Here is a 7700-nt window from a genome sequence, read left to right as displayed (position 1 = left end):
CCTGCTCCTTGGATGCTGCCTGACCTGCTGCGCTTTTCCAGCAACACATTTTCAGCTCTGATCTCCAGCATCTGCAGTCCTCACTTTCTCCTCGAATTCCTGTTATGTCATGCTTCTAGGAATTCTCGTGTGTTTCTCTTTCTGGCTTGTCCTAGGATGGATGTGTTGTCCCAGTCAAAGTGGTGTCCTTTCTTATGTGTATGTAAGGATACTAGTGAGAGAGGCTCATGACGTTTTGTGGCTAGTTGATATTGATGGATCCTGGTGGCCAGGTTTCTGCCTGTTTGTCCAATATAGTGTTTGTTACAGTTCTTGCATGGTATTTTGTAAATGACATTAGTTTTGCTTGTTGTCTGTGTAGGGTCTTCCAAGTTCATTAGCTGCTGTTTTGGTGGGTTTGTGGGCTACCATGATGCCAAGGGGTCTGAGTATTCTGGCAGTCATTTCTGAGATGCCTTTGATGTAGGGGAGAGTGGCTCGGGTTTCTGGACGTGTTTTGTCTGCTTGTTTGAGTTTGTTGCTGAGAAATTGGCGGACTGTTCATTGGGTACCTGTTCTTTTTGAATACACTGTACAGGTGATTTTCCTCTGCTCTGTGTAGTTCCTCTGTGCTGCAGTGTGTGGTGGCTCATTGAAATAATGTTCTGATGCAGCTTTGTTTGTGGATGTTGGGATGATTGAACTACAGAAGCAATATTTGGTCCGTATGTGTTGTTTACCTGTAGACTGAAGAGTTGTGACTGCTGCTGGTCATTGAGGAAACGTCTCCACTTCTGGTGGAGGTAAGGTCATTAATAAAGCAGCTGAAGATGGTTGGGCTTGGGACACTACCCTGAAGAACTCCTGCAGAGATGCCCTGGAGATGACTGACTTCTGACAGCCACAATCCTCCCATGTGCCAGCTATGACTCCAACCAGTGGAAATAATTACCCCAGGTCCTACTGATTCCACTTTTGCTTAGGGCTTCTTGATGTCAAGCGCAATCACTGTGTGGGAGGCAAAGGAAGAAATTATAGAAGTCTTGACATTAATTTTAAAACTCTTTAGATACAGGAGAGGTGTCAGGGGAAAATAACAAACACGGTAGTGATAAACCAGCAAACTAGAGGCCAGTGAGTCTGACATCAGTTGGGAAATAGATTAGATTAGATTACAGTGTGGAAACAGGCCCTTCGGCTCAACAAGTCCACACCGACCCGCCGAAGCGAAACCCTCCCATACCCCTACATTTACCCCTTACCTAACACTATGGGCAATTTAGTATGGCCAATTCACCTGAACCTGCACATCTTTGTGACTGTGGGAGGAAACCGGAGCACCCGGAGGAAACCCACGCAGACACTGGGAGAACGTGCAAACTCCACACACTCAGTTGCCTGAGGCGGGAATTGAACCCGGGTCTCTGGCGCTGTGAGGCAGCAGTGCTAACCACTGTGCCACCGTGCCGCCCACAAATAGTTGGAGAAATTTCTGAGGGATAGACTGTATCTCCACTTGGAAAGAATTAATCAAGGATAGCGTAGCTTTGTCTGATGGAAATCTTATCTGTCAAATTTAATTGAATTTTTTGAGGAGGCGTCTAGCTGAATCAAGGTACGCACTGGATGTAGTCTACATGGGAGACTGGCCATCAAGGGAATCTGGCACAATTTGTCAAATTGAATCCACAGTTGGTTTAGTGACAGAAAGCGGAAAATTATGGTAAAAGGCTTTTAATGTGACTGAAAACCTGTGTCCAGTGTCTTACCATAGCATTTGGTGCTGGGTCCATCGCAGTTTGTCATGGACATCTGTGAATCATAGATTCATTAATGATTAGGACATGAATATTGTACATTTTATCAGTAAGTTTATAGGTGACACTAAAATTGGTGATGTGGTAAATAGCAAGATGGAAAACCTTGGTTTATGGGACAAATATGGACGGGCTCGTCGACGGGCAGAGCAATGGGAACTTACTCCTGAAAAATGTGAGGTGTGCATTTTGGGAGGAGTGACAGGGTAAGGTAATATATGATACATTGTAGGACCCAAGGAATTAGAGAGAATCAGAGGGACTTGATGTGCATGACCATAAATCATTGCAGGCGACAGGACATGTGGAAAGGATGGTTAAGAGGACGTATGGGATACTTGCCTTTTACTATTATTCAAGGTGTTGAATACAAAATAAAGGAAGTTACGACAGAGCTGTGTACAACTTTAGGTCACAGCTGGAGTACAGTACACCGTTCTGGTCACCCTTCTATAGAAAAGATATGGTTCCACTGGAGGGTGAAGAGGAAATTCGTCTGCATGCTGTCTCGGCTGAAGAATTCAGCTCTGAAGAGTGACTAGAGAGACTGGGGCAGTTTCCCTTGGAGCAGGGAAAGCTCACGGGGAATTTGATTGAGATCCACAAAATTATAAAGAGTTTCAAGTAATTTAAAGGGCAAGACGTTTAGAGGGAATTTAAGGGAAGCTATGTCTAGGAAGGATATGCTAGCTTTGGAGGGGCTCCTGAGGAGATTGACAAGAATGATCCTGGGGATAAAGGACTTTCATATGAGAAGCAGTTAAGGACTCTGGGTCTGTACTTAATGGAGTTTAGAAGTATGATTGGGGATTGAAACCTACCGAATAGTGACAGGCCTGGATTGAGTGGGGTAGAGAAATGTTTTCACTAAAACGGGAGACTAGGAGCAAGGGCACAGCCTCAGAGTGAAGGGACAACCCTTTAGAATTGAGGAATTTCTTCAGCCAGAGGGTGGTGACTCTGTGGAACTCATTGCTGCAGAGGACTGTGGAGGCCAGGCCATTGTGTGTATTTAAGACAGAAACACCCCAGGATTCGTCAGGGGATCAAAGGTAACGGTGAAAAGGCAGGAGGATGGGGTTGAGAAATGTCTCCTGGTCAAATGGCAGAGCAGACTGGGTGGGTCGAATGGCTTAATTCTGGTCCTTAGTATGAAAGTCAATCCCTTGTATTTTTATTTGATCCCTTGGCTCGATGGTAAAGAATGTGGGGGATGTGCCGGGCCATGAGGTTACAGATTGTGCTGGAGTACAATTCTGCTGCTGTTGATGATCCACAGCACCTCATGGATGCTCTGTCTTCAGTTGCTAGACCTGCTGAAGTCATTTAGCACCGTGATAGTGCCATACAACACGATGGAGAATATCTTCAAAGTGAATCCTAGACTTCCACCCCACGAGGGTTATGTGGTGGTCACTCTTACTGATACGAGGAGATAATGAGAACTGCAGATGCTAGAGATCAGAGTGGAGAGTGTGGTGCTGGAAAAGCACAGCAGGTCAGGCAGCATCCGAGGAGCAGGAGAATCAATGGTTCGGGTAGAAGCTCTTCATCAGGAACAAGCCTCATTCCTGATGGAGAGCTGATATCCGAAGCGTTGACTCTCCTGCTTCTCAGATGCTGCCTGACGTGCTGTGCTTTTCCAGCACCATACTCTGATACTGTCATGGACAGATGCACCTACAACTGGAAGATTGGTGAGGATTAGGTCAAGTATGATTTTCCACCTTATTGGCACCCCCATCATCTGCTGCAGACCCAGTTTAACAGCGATGTCCTTTAAGACCTGACCAGCTCAATCAGTAATACTGCTGCTGAGCCACTCTTGGTGGACATTGGAATACTCCGCCCAGAGTACATCCTCAGTGCTTCCTCTAAGTGTTGTTCGACAAGGTGGAGGAGTACTGATTCATCAGCTAAAGGAGAACGGCGAGTGGTAATCGGCGCCATGCCCAGGTTTAACCTAAAGGAGAACGGCGAGTGGTAATCGGCGCCATGCCCAGGTTTAACCTGCTCCCATGAAACTTCATTGTGTCAGGTCAATATCGCAGACTTCTCGGGCAACTCTCTCCCAACCGTGCCCACCCCCCACTGGTGCGACAGCACATATCCAATGATGGGCCTCTGTAGGGTTCACAAGGATGGTTTACTTTGTATCTGGTGTTATGGTGAGTGATACCAGTCTGACACACACACACACCCCCACACACACACCACACACCCACACTCACACACCCACACACACACAGCCCCCCCACACACACACCCCCGCACACCCACCCCCACCCACACACACTCACTCACTCACACACCCACACCCACACACACACAGCCCCCCCACACACACAGCCCTCCCACACACACAGCCCCCACACACCCACCCCCACCCCCACACACACACCCACACACACTCACTCACACACCCACACACACACACACCCACACACACCCCCCACACACTCACTCACACACCCACACTCACACACCCACACTCACTCTCATACTCACACACACACCCACACTGACTCACAACCCCACACACACACACCACACACCCCAACACACACCCCCCCCCCCCGCCCTCACTCACTCACTCACACTCTCACTGGGGTACGGGTCACACACACACACACACACTGACTCTCACTGGGGTACGGGTCTCACACACTGACTCTCACTGGGGTACGGGTCACACACACACACACACACTGACTCTCACTGGGGGACGGGTCACACACACACACACACACTGACTCTCACTGGGGGACGGGTCACACACACACACACACTGACTCTCACTGGGGTACGGGTCTCACACACACACACACACACACTGACTCACTGGGGTACGGGTCTCACACACACACACACACTGACTCACTGGGGTACGGGTCTCACACACACACACACACACTGACTCTCACTGGGGTACGGGTCACACACACACATTGACTCTCACTGGGGTACGGGAAACACACACACACACTGACTCTCACTGGGGTACGGGTCACACTGACTCTCACTGGGGTACGGGTCTCAAACACACTGACTCTCACTGGGGTACGGGTCACACACACACACACTCACTAGGGTACGGGTCTCTCTCACACACACACACACACACACTCTCACTGGGGTACGGGTCTCTCTCTCTCACACACACACTCTCACTGGTGTACGGGACTCACACACACTCTCACTGGGGTACGGGACACACACACACACTGACTCTCACTGGTGTACGGGTCTCTCACAGACACACACACACACACACTGACTCTCACTGGGGTACGGGTCACACACACACACACACACACACTGACTCTCACTGGGGTACGGGTCACACACACACACACACACACACTGACTCTCACTGGGGTACGGGACGGACACACACACACACAGACTCTCACTGGGGTACGACACACACACACACTCTCTCACTGGGGTACGACACACACAAACACAGACTCTCACTGGGGTACGGGACACACACACACACACACACACTGACTCTCACTGGGGTACGGGACGGACACACACACACACACACTCTCTCACTGGGGTACGACACACACACACACTGACTCTCACTGGGGTACGGGTCTCTCTCACACACACACACCCACACACTGACTCTCACTGGGGTATGGGACACACACACACACACACACTGACTCTCACTGGGGTACGGGACACACGCACACACACTGACTCTCACTGGGGTACGGGTCACACACACACACACACACACACTGACTCTCACTGGGGTACGGGTCACACACACACACACTCACTAGGGTACGGGTCTCTCTCACACACACACACACACTCTCACTGGGGTACGGGTCACACACACACACTGGGGTACGGGTCTCTCTCTCACACACACACACACACACTCTCACTGGTGTACGGGATTCACACACACTCTCACTGGGGTACGGGACACACACACACACACACACTGACTCTCACTGGGGTACGGGACACACACACACACACACTGACTCTCAGTGGGGTACGGGACACACACACACATGACTCTCACTGGGGTACGGGACACACACACACACACACTGACTCTCACTGGGGTACGGGACACACACACACACACACACACTGACTCTCACTGGAGTACGGGACACACACACACACTGACTCTCACTGGAGTACGGGGGACACACACACACACACTGACTCTCACTGGGGTACGGGACACACACACACACACACTGTGAGAGTCATGTGTGTGTGTGTGTGTTGTACCCCAGTGAGAGTCAGTGTGTGTGTGTGTCCCGTACCCCAGTGAGAGTCAGTGTGTGTGTGTGTGTGTGTGTTGTACCCCAGTGAGAGTCAATGTGTGTGTCCCATACCCCACTAAGAGTCAGTATGCGTGTGTGTGTGTGTCCCGTACCCCAGTGAGAGTCAGTGTGTGTGTGTGTGTGTCCCGTACTCCAGTGAGAGTCATGTGTGTGTGTGTGTCCCGTACCCCACTGAGAGTCAGTGTGTGTGTGTGTGTGTGAGAGAGACCCGTACCTCAGTGAGAGTCAATGTGTGTGTGTGTCCCGTACCCCAGTGAGAGTGTGTGTGTGTGTGTGTGTGTGAGAGAGAGACCCGTACCCCAATGTGTGTGTGTGACCCGTACCCCAGTGAGAGTGTGTGTGTGTGTGTGAGAGAGACCCGTACCCTAGTGAGTGTGTGTGTGTGTGTGTGACCCGTACCCCAGTGAGAGTCAGTGTGTTTGAGACCCGTACCCCAGTGAGAGTCAGTGTGTGTGTGTGTGACCCGTACCCCAGTGAGAGTCAGTGTGTGTGCGTGTGTCCCGTACCCCAGTGAGAGTCAGTGTGTGTGTGTGTGTGTGTCCCATACCCCAGTGAGAGTCAGTGTGTGGGTGTGTGTGTGTGAGAGAGACCCGTACCCCAGTGAGAGTCAGTGTATGTGTATGTGTGTGTGTCCCGTACCCCAGTGAGAGTCTGTGTTTGTGTGTGTCGTACCCCAGTGAGAGAGTGTGTGTGTGTGTCGTACCCCAGTGAGAGTCTGTGTGTGTGTGTGTCCGTCCCGTACCCCAGTGAGAGTCTGTGTGTGTGTGTGTCCGTCCCGTACCCCAGTGAGAGTCAGTGTGTGTGTGTCCCGTACCCCAGTGAGAGCCAGTGTGTGTGTGTGAGAGAGACCCGTACCTCAGTGAGAGTCAATGTGTGTGTGTGTCCCGTACCCCAGTGAGAGTCAGTGTGTGTGTGTGTAAGAGAGACCCGTACCCCAGTGAGAGTCAGTGTGTGTGTGTGTGTGTGTGTGTGTGTCCCGTAACCCACTGAGAGTCAGTGTGTGTGTGTGTGTGTGTCCCGTACCCCAGTGAGAGTCTGTGTGTGTGTGTGTGTCCCGTACCCCAGTGAGAGTCAGTGTGTGTGTGTGTGTGTCCCGTACCCCAGTGAGAGTCAGTGTGTGTGTGTGTCGTACCCCAGTGAGAGTCAGTGTGTGTGTGTGTCGTACCCCAGTGAGAGTCAGTGTGTGTGTGTGTGTGTGTGTCCCGTACCCCACTGAGAGTCAGTGTGTGTGTGTGTGTGTGTGTCCCGTACCCCAGTGAGAGTCAGTGTGTGTGTGTGTGTGTCCCGTACCCCAGTGAGAGTCAGTGTGTGTGTGTGTGTGTCCCGTACCCCAGTGAGAGTCAGTGTGTGTGTGTGTCCCGTACCCCAGTGAGAGTCAGTGTGTGTGTGTGTCGTACCCCAGTGAGAGTCAGTGTGTGTGTGTCCCGTACCCCAGTGAGAGTCAGTGTGTGTGTGTGTGTGTCCCGTACCCCAGTGAGAGTCAGTGTGTGTGTGTGTGTCCCGTACCCCAGTGAGAGTCAGTGTGTGTGTGTGAGAGAGACCCGTACCCCAGTGAAAGTCAGTGTGTGTGTTGTACCCC

At 51.1% G+C, this 7700-nt stretch overlaps 1 long non-coding RNA gene across 1 annotated transcript in view; it reads right to left on the bottom strand.

The window, feature by feature from the left end:
• Positions 1-16: 16 nt before the first annotated feature.
• The window catches only part of LOC122565511 (uncharacterized), a 70364-nt gene continuing 62680 nt past the window's right edge, over positions 17-7700 (bottom strand). The window contains exons 2-3 of the long non-coding RNA XR_006316194.2: positions 1749-1791; positions 17-987 (exon numbers count right to left, since the gene is read on the bottom strand). This is a non-coding gene — a long non-coding RNA (uncharacterized LOC122565511). The remainder of the gene's footprint in view (positions 988-1748; positions 1792-7700) is intronic.

Source organism: Chiloscyllium plagiosum, unplaced genomic scaffold (assembly GCF_037043375.1).
Source record: "Chiloscyllium plagiosum isolate Xiang-an unplaced genomic scaffold, Cpla_swu_hap1 HiC_scaffold_28, whole genome shotgun sequence".
NCBI classification, from domain to species: domain Eukaryota; kingdom Metazoa; phylum Chordata; class Chondrichthyes; order Orectolobiformes; family Hemiscylliidae; genus Chiloscyllium; species Chiloscyllium plagiosum.
This window is presented reverse-complemented; position numbering and strand designations above follow the sequence as displayed.